General features: G+C 40.7%; 1 protein-coding gene across 3 annotated transcripts in view; it reads left to right on the plus strand.

The window, feature by feature from the left end:
* Positions 1-12,895: 12,895 nt before the first annotated feature.
* The window catches only part of LOC119901886 (RNA-binding Raly-like protein), a 40,860-nt gene continuing 36,615 nt past the window's right edge, over positions 12,896-17,140 (plus strand). For 2 of the 3 annotated variants that reach the window (XM_038717636.1, XM_038717635.1), the window contains exon 1: positions 12,897-13,107. The gene's annotated coding sequence lies outside the window, so the exon portion shown is untranslated. Of the gene's footprint in view, positions 13,108-17,140 lie in introns of all 3 variants that reach the window. The other variant, XM_038717637.1, reaches the window with a different exon arrangement.

A 17,140-nucleotide genomic window follows, 5' to 3' on the forward strand; every position in this document is an offset into this window, starting at 1 on the left:
CAGAGATCAGACCCATGGGTAAACCTGGAGATGCCTGCCGTTTGTCAGCATTGACTCACACCAGGATGAACGAGGATGGCGGTGGAGGGCGAAGTAGACGGAGTGGGAATGAAAGAAAGCTGTGGTTTGTGTCAGATATTTGCACAGAGATCCAGCCCAGACTACAGACAGAGAAACAGAGGCAGACAAACACACACGGACAGATGGAGACTTAGAGAGAGACTGACACGGAGAGTGAAAGGGAAAATGAAGGAAGGAAATTGACAGATGTATGGACAAACAAACTGTAGGAGTGTGGGGTGAATAAGTCAGAGACAGCCCTGGGGTGTTGGTGGAAAGCAATGATAAAAAAACAACTAACAACTGAACTCTTTTTGTTATTCAGCTGGCATTCCTCCGTGTGGACAACGATTTCAGCCGACTTGCTACAGACACAGCCCCTCACTAAGTCTTGGCCTCGGAAGCTGCGAGGGAGACCCGGGCGCTGTGGGAGCTTTCCCTCGCTGCTTGAGTCAGCACGGGTGAGGTTTGTGCTGACTGTGGCTCAGCGAGGCCTCAGCACACTGCACCTCCAGAGAGCAAGAGGAATATCATTACCTCCAATCAAACCTACAGTCTATGAATGGGAATGAGGGAAAGAAAAAAAAAAGCCAGTGAATAAGCTAACTGAAATTAGCTCCTCTGTATATTCAGTACACTCTGGGCGCAGCAGTGCCACACTGTAGCACTGCCCGAGTCTGTGCAGCACATTTTGGATTCAGCACACGGAGAGGGCGTCTGCAGTCTGTTCATCAAAAGTTTAAAAGTGAAAAAGCTTCAGTGCTGCTGTTGCAAAGTAAAGTTTTCAGATATTCACTGTCTATATGAAATCGGCTACATTTTACATTGTTTAGACAAGGATCCCAACAGATAAAATCTGCAAATATGAAGTAAAGACATTCACCAAAGACAGCAAACACAGTCTTCGCAGTGCATTGCTGTTGCATTTAATGTGCTGCTTGTTGAGTGAGCTCCAGTTAAGAACAGAGAGCTTGTTTGCTGACAGACTTCTTCTGTAGGGAAAAAAGTAGATGTACTGGAGCTTGTAAATTAACGATGTTGCTCCCATCGCATGCAACTAAATTCACCTAATTTAAAGGGCAACAAGGAGTTGTGTTTCTAGCCTCAGTAGGGATGTTGTCAAGATTTTTTTAGGGAGTCCTGTGGGAAAGCATGAAGACATCAAAACAGTCCTTTAAAACATAAAACATAGTAAAGATAAATATCAGATGGCACCTTTAAAACATTTAATGGAAATATGGCACACTTCTTTCAAGTGTGTAGGCTTTTCTTTTTTATGTCCTTTGGATACAAATGTTTTGATGCAGTGTCAAGTGCTTCTTTGCCTCAGGGTTTATTTATAATTTAAACAAAAAAAAAATCACATACCTAAAAACTCATAGATGGTATGGACTTTCAATAAATACATAATTTAAAGTAGACCGCAGAAAATAATCTGCACATTTTCAACTGTATCTCACTGTATCTTTTTGAGAGAATGTGTTGATTTTATTTTATTTCATGTAATTTTTTAGCTTTTTAAAGCTTGTTTTAAGGCCACTTCTTCATTTCCCTATGAGTGCATTATTCATTTTTAAAAACATGTGAGGATACCTTGCCGCATCGTGGGGTTTAATGGTATTGACCATATTATGGAAGGGAAAAGCACACACACACGCACGCACGCACGCACACACACACACAGACACACACACACACACACACACACACACACACACACACACACAAACTGAGCATTTGCTTTGAAGCATCTGCTGCCCAGAATATTCCCCTCAGTATGAATTTCTTATAGTTGCTACATCTTTAACTCTTGAGCTCTTGATGTTGGATGGAAGCAGACTTCACAGGTCAGACTCTCCACATCTCTTTGACCTAATACTCTCAGACTGCTGTCAAACATGCCACACATTTATGCTGAACACAGCCTTGTGTAGTGAAACCATCATAATCACAGGCGTGGTTGATTCTACTGCATGTGAGGAAGAAAAAACATGATTGCATTTGCCTTGGATGTTGCTTTTATAATAAGATGATAAAAAAGAAATAGGAGGCAAAGAGTGTGTTTCTACTGCAGGATTATGGCCAGCACAAGCAGAAAGTACATTACTCACGTACTGTATGGGTACTGTCCCATGTACCTCTTCTGCCTTTTGAAGATACTTTTACTGAAGGTCAATAGTGTTCTGCGACACAGTGGAAGAGAAAGGAGAACAGTGGCAAGATGACATATCCTTTTGTCTGTGAAAGCAGGACACCACTGTCTTTGCGATAAGTGGCAAAACCATCATGTTTTACCGTCTTCATTTCACCAGCAGCAACCTTGGAAGTATAAACTCACAGCGTTTTTTTCTTTATTTCACGCACTTGATGACTTATTCAATGCACCTGAGGTCCCTCCATATCATGTTAATTGCCTGATTTGATTTTCTATTATGAAAGGTTTCACTGTTACACCAATATAATATTCTTCAATAATTCATAGTGGAGGATGCAGGATTAGGTAGACGGAAGACTAAACTACAAAATAGTTATTTGCCGATTGCGAACTTGTTTGGATCAACATTTTGGGATATACCCTAATTTGCTTTCATGGCGAGAGTTAGATCGATATCAACCTCATATTTGTCAGTTAAATATGAAACTGCAGCCAGCAGCCGGTTAGCTTAGCTTAGCACAGAAAACACAGTGTAAAAATGCCTGCGTCTGGCCAAGATATTGTCCAGCATTAAACTACTTGTAAAACCACAAATGGAAGTTTTTACAATTTTGTACTCTCAGCAAGAAAGACATTTATAAAGTATAAACTTACTTGTATATACTTTTATACAAGTATTTTAATAAATATCAAACTATTCTATAGCCAGCAGCCAGTAAGCATAGCATAGCATAAAGACTGAAACCATGGGGGAAACAGCTAACCTAACTGTCTAAAGGTAACAAAATCCACCTACCAGCGTCTCTAAAGCTAACTCTAAAACAACTAATTGATTGAGAAAACAATTACCGAGCTTTAGGGGTGCTGGTTGCTGGATTTTGTAACTATTAGGTGCAGCCGGCTGCTGGCCTGTAGCCTTTATACTCGACGAATAGATAACAGAGTGGTACTGATCTTCCCATCTAACCTTCAGACAAAAAAGTAAATAATAGTATTTCCCAAAATGTCATTAACTCCTTTATTAATCCACTGGAAACTGCAACAGAACAGAAAATGACTTCAAAATGCTTTATTTTTACTCTCCATCACTCTCTCCTGCAGAGAAACACCTTGACACCGTATCTAATTTACTCTGTGCTTTCCGTTCTCTCATACGCCCATTTTTGTTTCTCTCGTTCTTGTTTGCTTAATATTTACTTTTCTTAAAAATCAGTGCACTGTGGTGTCTTGGTATACAGCGATCTTAAAAACCCTGGAAAATTGCAGAACCGATCATTATCACGGTAGTAGGGCTTTTTATCTTGGACTTTATGTGCTTTTAATTTGGTCTATCTCTGAAGCACGGAGCTGACCAGTCTGCAGAGACGAACGTAATGAAACAGATGTTTGGCAGATGTCAAGGTTAAAACTTGCTTGGAGGAATTCCCTTTCCGTTTAACAGGCTCTTGAGAAGATGCCTTTCAGCTATAGCCTGTGGAAGTAGAAAATTGTTTGTTGGACAGCATGTATGTGTATTTGGTGGTAGATTGTGAGAATAACAACTGACCTAAGAAGGCACATAACACCCCAACCTTTCTATGTATGTGTTTGCTATCAAAGCTCTCCATTTGTCTTTGGGTTTTGAGGTTGAACAGGAAATTGAAAAACCTGCGCCTCGAGGGAAAGGTGACAAAGTACACAACGTCGTGAATTGAGATGACACTTTCTCTCTCGCGCTTCAATTGAAGGCAGCTGCCAGCCACGAAGATGATTATTTTTTTAAAGATTCAACTTAAGATGGATCCCTGCTGCATTTTGAAACACTCGTCTTTTCACAGGCAACATGTGGGAGAGAAATACCAACAGGGAATGAAGAAAAGGAAGATTTCTCGTCTGAAGTTGTCAGTGCTACAAGTAAACCATGTGGGATTATTTCAGTGAAGCTGAACTCTTCCTGCTGCTTTGTTCCAAATTTTTGACACATAGAACATATTTGTTCACATACATTACAGATTTTTGTCACTTTTGTTTAAGAAAGACGGCCATTTAAAGGGGACTAAGCAACATTCTGCGGAAACAATTTCATCCCCAATTTCATCTCTTTGGGACGGTAATGTGAGTGAAGTTTTGAGATTTATGGCACCGTGGAGAGGGGTGGCTTCAGCTACTTTTTCATCTTTGACAGTAACAACCTCTCAGCAGATCAGCCCTCCCATTAACTCAAGGACTACCATTACCTCTCAGCTATCCTTACATGCACAAACTGGTCTTCACAGCTCATTCGGAGGAGAGTGAGCTCTGTAGCCTTGCATTTCTGTTTACGTTTCCATCTCATGTCTTTATGTAGGTAGGGTTAGCTTCTATTTATTTATTTATTTTGCTTCTTTTGTTTTTGTGTTGCTTGCCATTGAAACTTGCATTAACACAAACCGAATTTCTGACAATTAACAAGGAGTTTTTGTTAGGATGAGGCAGGGTCGGGACAATACTGCAAAATTACCCACCTGATGCTTGCAGTACACGCCACACATGTACAGGGAATTGCTTTGCTCTTTCAGTATTTGATAATCAGCGGCAGCAACAATGAAGAATGAGAAACAAGCAGCCATTGAAATGTGGGCCCCCTGAGTGCACAGTGCATGCAATAAATATGCCTCCAAATCCCTTTCAATTCTTATTCTCAGCCAACCCAGCTCTGCTACTAGTTGTAACTAATGATTTATTAATATGTTCTCAGTAATACCCTCCAATCATGCCCCTGTATCGTACAGCCCACAGGGAGAAGGATTCAGTCGCACTCTGTGCACCTCTCACACTGTGCAACTGCTCCAGGTCACCGTCAGGTCAGTCCAACAGAACCTGTTCAATAATTCAAGCGCTGGACCGGAGGGCTGGGACCCACATGTCACACACAATGAGGTAGCACACGACACTAAACTCCAGCCAGGCACTCACAGCTCATCATCAGCCGCTGACGGGTAATGAACCTAAATGACCTGACATGAGCAGAGAGAGATAAATGAAGTGCTGTGGAACCGGAGAGCATGCACAGAGGATATCGAGGTTTAAGCTGGCACCTTTATTCATATTTAATGTTTATATAATACTCCATCATTTGAAGGAAAAGTTAGACATTTTGAGAAATAAGCTTATTCGCTTTCTTACTCAGCATCAGATTAGAAGATTGATGCCACTCTCATGTATGTACAGTAAATATGAAACTACACAAGTAGTCAGTTATCTTAGCATAAACTAATTCTTTATTTCAGCTGCTGTTCGCTGTTGTTGCATTCAAAGAAATTACCTAAAGTGTGCGAGTATTATGCCAAGCACCCTTCAATTACTGATGAGGAAATTTACTAAACACATGAAGTCAGAGCTTCTACTGGCAACGGTCACTACAACTACAGATGGCTCGATACTACTTTTTCATGTCTGATACCGATACCGATCCGATACCAGTGTAAAATGAATAAGCTGTGCAGTGTTTACCACACATAGATTTTACTTGGACAGGCCGGCCAAGTATGTTTGGCAACCCATTTTAACATTTTTCAGAGAAAAACAGAGAGAGATGCTACCTCTTAAGTTACAAGACAAGACACAGCAATATTACTGACTAGTCGGACTGTGTATACAGAAAGAATGCCAGCTCTCCGTCTGTATGTTTTAGCATCTCAAACATCTGTTTTCGGTCTCTTTACCTCTGCTATAGAGGCTACTGAGTCCGGTTATGCTGTATGCAGCCTCTTCCATGATATCCATACTGAGAATGATACTGAGAAGCTAGCTATTATACTTTTTGCTTCTTCATATAGCTTGCTTGCTAAAAATGCTACTTTAGCTCTCCTAGCAGAATGTTACGGTCTACCAACGCACTGTAGCATGCGTAGTATGCACATTATTGAAGTGAACAGAACAGCCTATAGATCAGCCCGTTGACACCGATAACTGATCCAGCTATTTGGGTCAGAATCAAATTCAATACCCTAACTACAAGTGAGCACAAGGATGCACTGGAAGGTTTAACAACTTCTGAACATTTTAAATCCCCACAGGAAGCTTAATAATCACCATTTGAGTTTAAATTAAGAGAGGAGGGAAATGAGTGAAAGTGTCAAATTTGTCCTTCAGCTGAATTAATCTCTTCAGAGCACAGACTTGCATCAAATCTAATGGCTCCAAGTCGGAGCACAGAGTGTCCCTAATTGAACTTTAAACACTTGAGAAAGACAATAAGTGAGCAGACAAAAACAACACTGTGTACCCATTACTCTCTACACAGCATAGTGAAAGTTCAGGCTGAATTCTCCGTGGGATGCAAAGATACGAGTTCCCTTTTCGGGTTAAAGGTGCAAACAGATTTCCGCAGAAATGAGAGTCACTTCAAATTCTCAGGGTCTGCAGATCACGTCTCTGTTTTTAGAGCAGATGCAGTGTTTTGAGTCTACTCTTACTGAATGGGCATTTCAGGGAGCAAGTACTCATCATGCAGTGAGACCTTGCTTTGTGCAATAGGCACATATTTCCCAAGTGTGCTAATACATCATGGAGTTTGCATAGCAGGAAAGTCAGTAGTTTCCCATTTGCAATTCATAGCAGCATCCCCCACATGTCTGTTCACTCTCTGGAGTAAAAGGCTCCTGTCACTGATGAGTCCCTGGGGTGTATAGAGTGAATCTGTTCTCATGTCTGTATCGATCCGACCTAGAGTCCTACCTGATTTACATTGACAAGAGCGTTGGGGTCCAAATGAAAGTAAGCATGTTTTACAAATTGGATACACAAGGGACACGTTGCTCTGCAAACAGACAGCTGGGTAGGTAAATGCTGACGTTTGGATTGAATTCTGTGGGCTGAGGGCTGACTTGGCCACTTTTCTGGCTAATTCCTTCAGAGGCGGTGGTCACTTTAAAGAAGTTGTGTTCTCATGTAATAGTAGGTACAAAAAAATTTGGAATAAAAGTAGTACACGGTCCCAGTGACACTTCTTTAACAAGAAACAGAAGTCTTGCTCAAGGTCAATTCTCACTCTAAAATCTCACGAGAGGCAAGTTGTTGCCGGAAGATGATGGTGGAAACGAGGGAGAGGAGTATGTTGTGTACACACAGGAGCTACTAGCAAGACTTTATTTCCTGAAACTTAAACTGAAAATATGTTTCAGGTCTCTTTCGGTGCTTAGGTGCAAGTGGTCGGATTGACATGTACAATAACAATATAACAATCAAACTAATTCTTAAAATGTGAAGTTAAGACAACATTTTTGGCCACTTGGGGAGCAGAACAGGCTGTAAATACAACAATAACACATTGTTATCACCTTATAAGGTTTTTATGGCTGATATGTATAGCAACCAGCTGCCTAAACATGCCCAGTAGACACTGAGCAATGTTATTATTCATTTGGAGTCATGTTTCTGGTCACCTGACAAATGTACACATGTTCACAGTTCTTTTACCTCTGTTTTTGGTCTCCACCCACTCTTGATGGAAACATCTGGCTCTTTATCTACTAAATGCTCCGCTATGTTCACCAGCTACTCGCTAATGTTGTCTGTCTGTCTTTTGACGCTGGGCAGGTAGTGTACAGTGGGTTTAAACTAAAACAATTAGCTGAAAGATGCTAAAATGCTGAGAGGAACTGTAGAATGCGAATGTATCACTTTTTGAGATACATGAAGTGATTTGATCTATTGTTAATATAAGGACATTGATCAGAACAGCTTTAAAATCTAAAACTGTATACAGTATATTACTGTCAGCTGAAGTATGTGTGTTTCAAAGTCTGAGTTACATTTGCAACAGTTATAACTTCACTTTTGATCTTCACACAGAATAATAATATCACGAGGTGAAACACTGAGTTTGCCAGATTAATTCACAGTATGATACGAACAACATATGGGTGGCCATATTGAGAAGCCAAATGAACAGATGGAATAAAACCCACACAGTCATTAGGTGTCCGGGGCTAAAAAAAATTAAAAAAAGAAGTCAGCCTTGCCTTTTAATTTCAGTGAGATGCAGTCACTGAAGTTTGATGGACATACAGAGACTGAATCATCAGGTCTGTTTTTGAAAGACTTAAAATATTGGACACTGTGTACTATAAGTACTTTAGGTCATGAATGGAGAAGATGACCAGGATATCAAATATTCCTCCCACGTGGACGTAAGATCATGAGATGTCCAAATTATATCACACACAGACAGTTGGAGGAACACTTTGTTTTTAAGCAAAAACATTAACTTGAATTCATATTTGACAGGGGGCAGATGAGGTAGTGAAGTTGATGTAATTATGTTGTTGATGCCGCCTTTGCATGATATGAGAGCTGACAGGGCCAGCAGCTTAGGGAAATGTGAGTCTAAAGAATGTCAAGGGCTTTAGTTTCACAGAACACAACGGATCTTGGGAAATGTCAATGTGTAAACATATTAAAAGGTTACGCTTCATCAGTTGCGTGCTCGCCGGCAGATGCACACATACACATGATCTGCTCACGCACAGGCTCAGACTCTCACTCTCAGACATGTGAGCAAAAAAATAAATAAAAAGAATGCACAGAAACACATGAACACCCACTGGTCCACCCACACAAACACACATACTGACTGCATCCATAAATGACCTTTTATCTCATCATTATTTTTGAGTAAGCAGCATAAAAGACATTTTCATGAATCTTGCAGGCACTCAATTGACTTTCTTTTTGCGTAATTTCTGAGAAATGGCGGTGTATTCAAAGAAATGTCTGAAAAATGGGGCAGAGCAGAACAGAACACAAAAAGAGCAACAGAAGAAAAAAAAGGCAAGAGAGGACAAGCATTCAAAATTCTTCAGAGCTGTAACTTAGACACCATTTAAGGGCAATTTTTCCCCCCAGAGGACCTTGAATAATACTGGCAGCATTATACCCGGACACAGCTTATTTGGTTTGTGTATCCACCACTCAGCCACCCGCTTTCACTTCCCTTTCTACATATCCTAAATTGAATTTAATAGCTCCAATCAGTGCGGGGATAGTGAATCCCTGCTGCTAATGCACTATTTGTGCTAGACAAGGCGACGTTGTGGGCGAAGCATCAGTCCCTTTGCCATTAACGTTGCATTACATGTCCTATTCCCCCGCTATAATTATAGCTCTTGCACTGCCAGAGTGCAGACACTCATGACTCAACCTGAGGCACCGAATAAATCCAGCCTATCAGGTGTTATGAGGAAGAGTCTCGGGCCTGCAGATGCATGGCTCGGAGCTGGGAGTCGGAGCCAGAGTATCAGCTAAGATGAGCTGCATGCCAGATACTGTTGGACTATCCACACAGAGCTTGGGATCCCAGCCAGAGAATCGCCATGTGTATCGGGGTGGAGGAAAGTGGATAGAGATGAATAGATACAGAAATTCTGTGAAATACTGTGCAGGAATGGCATTTGCTCAGAGACATGTGTGTGACACTGAGCAGAGAGGAGTGGTGGGATTCTTTTTCTTTATTTCTTTTTTTTTGCTTTTAAGGTTTTAGCTGAAGACCCAGCCTATACATAATTTTTTGGATTGAGTTGCTCCATCACTTAGTTTGTGTGTGCATTTTTAGTAACTACTAACTAGTTTCAAACTAGTGACGTAATCAGGTTACAAATAACAAGTGCAACCAGCTCCTGGTGATTCAAACAGCAAGCAATTTGTGTGTAACAACAAAACACCACAGCCTTTTAACACACGGCGAGATTTTAACACCATCCCAAATCACACCTCACAAACTCACAAGAGAACAAGAACATGCTTGATACATGCTGCTCCCGTGATGTTTGCCAAAATCTATCAAGCAATCCGTCCTTGTAAAAAGAAAACAAAGAGGCATGGTAGAAAGCGGGCTGCCCTTGCATCTGTCTCTCTGTGCCTATCGGCCCCTTGAGAAGTCATTGATCCATACAGACCCTTTGCTCATATGCCCGGCAGAAGCTGCAGCAACAGCAAAGACTTCTGTTCCTCTCTGACAGCATGACCACTCCTGTTTCCGTCAAGAACGGGTAGGAGGCCTGGAGCTGTCAACCTTGCAGAGTGGGATCAAATGAAACATGATGACAAGCCAGGCTGGAATCTTTCCAGACTAAAACTACACTGCACCTTTAACGTCCTGGAGTTACCTTAATGTTTTGGAAGATGCTCAATCGATACTGCTTCTCACCGGGCCGTAGGTGAACTCACTTCTTGACATTAACTGAGCTTTAAACTGTGTTAGGAGCTGCCCGGAGCATTTACATCCTCAGTGATGATCATGATCAATATTCTCATAAGACTCAATTGAAACTCGGTTGATTAATCCTTTAAGTAGTTTTAAATGAGAGAGCACGAAGAGGCTGGAGATGTGAGACCGATGATATATGGAAATCTTTTTCAACCATTCAGTGGACGATAACAGCCTTCAGCAATGATGATAATTAGCAATTAGACTTAATTTATGTAAATAACGTAATGCGCTTGATAAAATGAAAAATTCTGATAATGATGAAAAGTATTTCTTTTTAGGTAGTAAATGTAGTGGTGGCATAGCAGATAATTCAGTTTACCTGTGATACCACTGAGCCCAAGTTAATTTATGACATATGGGAATGCGACAACTCAAAAAAGGTCAGATGGGGGAAGAAACAAGCAGTAGGTTGATCAGACAGGTTTTAAAGAAACCCCCTGTTCAGAAAGACAGAAAGACTTATTTTGGAATTGAAAAAAAAAAAGGTAAATTTTTTTTTCAAACTGTCTGTTGTAAACATTCATCAATTTCCAGCCAGACTTTCTGGTTAGGGTTTAAACTAGAATTACCCTTTAGTTTAGTTTATTATCATTCCTCTTTTTATAGGTTATGCGAAAAGCAAGAACAAAAATACAATGTCCCTGGCACCATAGTGCAATACAAAGAAACAGAAAACAAAACAATACTAGCAAGCATAGGATAATAGGAGCAGCAAACTTTTAAACTACACTTAAGTGTCTGAGCGCTACAGTGCTTATGTAAGCACCTTTTTATAGCATCAAATAGCTAATTAAAGCCAAGCTTATCATGCCACAAAAATTTACGTACATCAGTGTGATAAGAACTACCTAGAATGACAGATATCATCTGTAAACTTTTAGTTTTGCCCATGACCAATCAGCTAACATGGAGAGGGCGGGATTCATGACCTATACTGCAGCCAGTCACCAGGGGAGCATGGAGATGTGAATGTGAATGAAAAAAGCACATTTATCCCACACAGGGGAACCAGCAAGTGCCTTTAAACCAGAGAACATCTTTACAACTTTAAATTCCCTGTTTGTTTCCTGTTTCCAATCGACAGTTGGGCGTGTTTGTAACCATGACAATGAAGCTCCAATAACGTTAAGGAAGTAGCATTATAGCTAGAAATTTTAAAACCACAATGTTTCCCATACACCTAACCAAGTCTTTTTGTGCCTAATCCTATCTTAACCAAACCAAAGAATGGTCACATAGCAATGCTAATTTAGAGGAATTGTTGGTCTATTGGCTGTGATCAGTGCTGATCAGTGCTATAGCTGATCACTGATTGTGCATGCATTGCTTGAGGCCTGAGGAAAGAGATCTAAGGGGCCTGAGGAGGAAGGTCTGAGGTGATGCAGGTGAACCATCTTGAATTATTTCTGGGTGTCATCCATGACAAAAACATACTGACAGCTGGCAAACAACTGTTTTTTTTTTCTGGTTTGCAACTTCTACTTCTTCTTCTCTGTTTAATACCACCATGTGTAACTTAGACTATACCGCCAACTTCTGATGAAACTACACTGTAGGCTGGTTCATTTGCTCCCAAACAACTGATGAAAAAACACCTTCTAATTCACATTTTCTTTTTTGACAATTAGATGGAGACAGGGCTAGTGATATTATCCTCTTCATTTATGAATTAGGCTTATTCAGTAATTAGAGGTAACATTTAAATCCGTAGCTATTTGTTCGGGCAAGTTCACTGGTATAACAGGGACACTGGGCTGCTTGTCATCACAGAGACAGATCGTCAGATGGTTATGTTTATTACAGCTTAAGTAGCCGCGTTCGCTTCGACACACAGCTCCGCTGCTCACCGGAGCAAATATCTCCTGACTATTGATAGGCTATTATTCGCAACTTGTTGTTACTAATCAGATAGTGCCGTGGGCGGGACATGGAGCAAGACTCTAGAGTGGTGATTAGGCCTACAATAGGTGATTACCTACAGACAGAGAGACGGAGCTGGATCAGAGCCAAAGTAGCGCATTTTACGTGAGTTTTGTGTTCGGTTACGTCACTACTAAAGTAGCATTGATCACTCTGAGGGGAGGGGGGGATACACTTTAAATAATTGTATTTAAATAAAAATGATTCCAGAAAGGGGGAAATCCCACGCATCCCCCGGGCAAATCGCACACCAAACCAAATAAATTCACATTAGCAGAAATCACAGATCCCTTTTGATAAGAGTGCATATAGGAAAGAAGTCATCTAAGGAGAGTTTGCTGTCATCGTGTATCATTGTCTATAGCTGCATGTGTGAAGAAACCTGTCATCAAAATAATCACACTCAGATTAAATAACCCACATATTCCCCCCAATAGGGACCCTCCTGGGACACCCGGACCTTATTTTGAGAAACTCGAATAGTGCTGGCCAGAAAAATCAATGACATTACCAGAAAAGCTCCTATCCATTACAGCACTGAATGCCTTCGTGTGTAGCTACAAGAGAAAAGCTTGGACTGACTCAAAAACTCTGGCCAATCCCGAGTCACATGACTCCGCCACCGGCAGCGATAGAGAGCGCAAAAGGGACGCAGAGCCTCGGTATTTGCGAGCCCGCACACCACCAATCCTCCACCGCTATACGCCCAATTTCTTTTTAATTGAACCCTTTTACTCGCTCGGTGAGTACATCTTCCACTGCCATTTTCTTAAGCATATTTTTATCCTCTTTTTCTTCCTTTTCTTGTCTTGGTGTTGCGACACGGGGAACATGTTTTCTCGTTTTCTGCATGAAATGATTTAAATCTTGGATACTGAGTGTTGTTGCTCCGGCGACATCCACTGAGAAATATCCCTACGTGCTTGCGGACGCTCTTGGTATTTTTTCCCCCTCCTCTCTCTCTTCCTCTTCTCTTCCAGAAGCAGTTTCTTTACGACCTCACATGTTATAATCCACCACCTTTGGCTTATTTTCAGGCTTTTTCCCCCTTATCATGGCTTGTTTTGGTGTGGTTTTGGTTTTGGTGCTTTCCTCTGATCTTGCAGTGTTTCGCTGGTGTTGGAGGCTGTACGTCTCCGAGGGCGCAAAAATAACAGTTTTGATTTTCATCTTTGAGGATTTTGCTTTTCTAATAGGTGAGGAATTTAACTTTGCTGGAGTTTGTTTTGGCATTTTCTTTGTACTTCTTTATGCAGCCTTAACAAGCAAATGGGAACTTTTTTTGTGTTTCTAACCGAATATCTCTGACAGAGCTGGATTTGTGTTGGATTGTGAGATAGTTTTAGATTTCTTAATATAGCAGATATGTCTTCAAAACTCCACAGAAACACATATAAAACAGCATGCCACAATTAAAAATATTTTGCATTTTGAATCCATATTCCTGTTGAAGGACTAATGAAAAGTGATTAAAATGTCACAGAATGCATGATGTTTGCTCTTAAAAGTTGCTTTTCAGCGACCACAATTTGGCTAATTTCAGTCTCATGAATGAATGCAAATCACCACTGTGCAAAACAAAACAACAGCAACAACTGATTTTTGCTAGTTGAACCAGACACAGCTGGGCTCCTCCGCCCTGTTTCTCTTGCTACACACACAAAACCTCATTGTGTTTGGGAGTAATAACTGGTGGACAGAGTCAGACATCACACAGAGAAGCTTGGAAACTTAAACCAGCAGGATGAGCCAATGGAGAAAGGGTGGCGAGGAGAGGGTTGGAGGGGTTTTAAGGCCCAGGCAAATTTTTGCAGCTTCATTATGCAAATCCAGCTAGTATAGATTTGATTAATAGTTTGACCTTGACATGCAGCCAGGACTCTTTCGCAAACCTGCAGGAGACAAATTAAAAAACGCACAAAATCTCCTGTAATTAACAGCAAAAAAAAGGAAAAAAAAAGTGACATTACCCTTTTAAAATCATCTCTTTAAAATCCTTGACCAAAGTTTGTTTTTGAGCTGTGTTTTAAAAAAAAAGCTTTCAAAAGAGGCTCAAGACAAAAGCTCCTTTCAATCATCCTCGAAAGATACGGGTGAAGGCATTTGACAGCTATTCCAGCCTTCAGACTTTGCAGGTCAGGGAACAGGTGGGGGAAGCCGAGCATGAAATGTGCTGCTATACACAAACAATACTTATCTCTCACTAGGGATGAAGTGGGAGGCTGGCTCTGGAATGGCCAGCCTATATACGCATGCACTGAATCACTATGAGCCCAGAGAGGAAGGAAGGAAGGAATAAAGTTTAGCCAAGCATTTCTGGACCGGTCAGTAATCTGTCCCTGTTCAGTCCAGGCCTATCTTTACGTTTCTGCACCCATGGGCCGGGATGATCATTGACCCTTAGCAGGAGTGCGACGTGGGCTGCCTCAAAGCCACGCACCACAGACTCCATCTTCTGCGAGATACGGATGAAAAACATTTTACAGCTGCTCCAGCTTTCTGGCTATAGGTCAAAGAACAGATTAGGGGAGCTGCCTCTCTCCGTCTCTTTTTATATCCCTGCATTCGAAAGATAACAGATGAGGAAGTCAGACAAACAAAAAAGAAAGATTATGGCATGCTTGTGTCAAATCCACACACATGCACATAGAACATAGACTATTTCTGTACTACATCATTTATTTGGTAATACCCACTGCTCCCTATTAGATCTCCTATTCTTGGATCTATACGCTATGTTCCACGCCTGCATCAGTCATATTCAACACATTTTTCAGTACTGTCTTTTCATTCACTGGAAAGCAGCAGTGTGGATAAACAACAACCACGGTGTGTGCATGCACCTGATGCTCTGTTCTGTTGTGAGACGTGCCATTAGCCTAGCAGCATCAGTATCTCAGCACCACGGCCAGCTCCTCCTTTTATAGTTCATTCAAAGAGATAGAGCTTGATTTCAGCACCATGGACAGCTGCCAACACTTTATTACTCTGGCAGCTGGAGCGAGCAGAGTCTTGCCTGGAAGTCTGGAGTGTCTGCTCACCAACTCCTGCCCTCTCCACCGCACACGTCTTATTCTGAGCAGTTTCAAGCTTTGTACCCCGCCACCACCAAAGAAGAGGTTGCACCCTCGATAAGAATCAAAACTTAATGGTAATGCTTTCTCAGAACCAGTTCCTGTGTGTTTTAAACTTGTTGAAAAAGCTTAATTTAATCTTTTTCAAACCAAAACTGGAATACACCATATGTTGTAAAGGGAAGCTTTATAGGGAATACTTTATAGGTGTTGTTCTTTGAGAAAATAACTGTGACAGACAATGTACAGTAGCCAAACTGACCAAGACGACCACATCTCTGAATCATCCCCAACAAAAAATAAACACAGTGAGCTCTAGCTATTGTATTGCGTTAAACTTTCAGGTTTACCAGTTGATGAAAAGAGGTTTCACCTTAGATAAACAAAACAATAATACTTTCTCAGACAGGGTTCCTGTAGGTTTTGAACTTGCTGAAAAAAATATATTCTACATTTTCCTTACCAAAAACCAATCCCATGAGGCGGAAAAACAACAATGATTTTATCTTACTAACAAGTATTGTCTGTTTATACAGAAATCAAAGACTGATTTAGCTTAACCCTCAGTCTTATAGATCAGTGATTCACAATCAGGGGACGTATACTCCATGGGTGACTTTTGTGGTTGCCAGGGGGTACGTGGAAATATTGAGTTATATAGCTAATTTGAAAAAAATGAATGTTTGTGTTTATGGTGTAAATAAGCACATAAAAGGATTACACATTGGTGTGTGTATCTATAGTGTTATTTCCTGTCTCAATAACCAGTAAACTGCCAGCTATGATAGACCGACTGCACAGGACACACCTCAGCTTCCCACTAACCGAGCCAGTTGTAGCACTTGAACACCACCTGCTAGTTAACAAGTGAGCAGAGAATTAAAAAAGAGACCAATCAACCACTCCAGGGTAATTAGTTCTTGTATGAAAAGAAAAGAACAATATCCACTTTTATATAATAAAAAAGTGTTAAACACTTCCAATTTAAAAGAACACATTTGGAAAATGGTGGGCGGTGCTGCTATTGACTTCCAACAACAAGCCACATTGTTGCACTGGGTCACATTTTCCTTGATGAGTCAATCTCACATTTATCTTGAGCCAGTCCCACACAGCTGAAAACAGTCCCCCCACAAATGCAAGTTTGAGTAATGTAACTACAGTGCTGTTTTAGGAACTTAGCCTTTTTTAAAAGCGAAGCTATATAGTCAGACCTATTTGTGAAGAAGTATGTCATTAATAGGAACCAATGGATCATGCTGGTTGGTCTTTCAAGGGATTTATTGACGGTGACAAAAATACACTATTTTGGTTATCTTATCCTTCAGTTTAATATTTTTTAAACCAAAACTGCAGTATGTTTTTGATAGTAAGATATACAACATGTATTTGTATTTGTGTAAAAAACACATGGCCCCAAATTTAACATTAACAGAGTTGAATGAACACCTCACTGAAGCGGCCCCAACAAAAATTAGACACTGTGAGGTTTACAGATGTGGCATTTATTGCTTGAATATAGTATTGGCTTGCATTATATTGTCAGGTGTACTTGTTATGAAATGCTTGTGAATAAATATAGAAATCAGGGAGCCGATGGATCCATAAGACAGAAAACTGGCAGCTGCCTTAATGCTTGTTTCCTTTTTTTTCTCGATATTTACTGATCCTACCACAGTGGATGTTTATTTGTATTCAAAA

The sequence above is a fragment of the Micropterus salmoides genome, unplaced genomic scaffold (assembly GCF_014851395.1).
Source record: "Micropterus salmoides isolate LMB-PRFRI ecotype aquatic unplaced genomic scaffold, ASM1485139v1 Ms_hic_scaffold_14, whole genome shotgun sequence".
In the NCBI taxonomy this organism is placed as follows: Eukaryota; Metazoa; Chordata; class Actinopteri; order Centrarchiformes; family Centrarchidae; genus Micropterus; species Micropterus salmoides.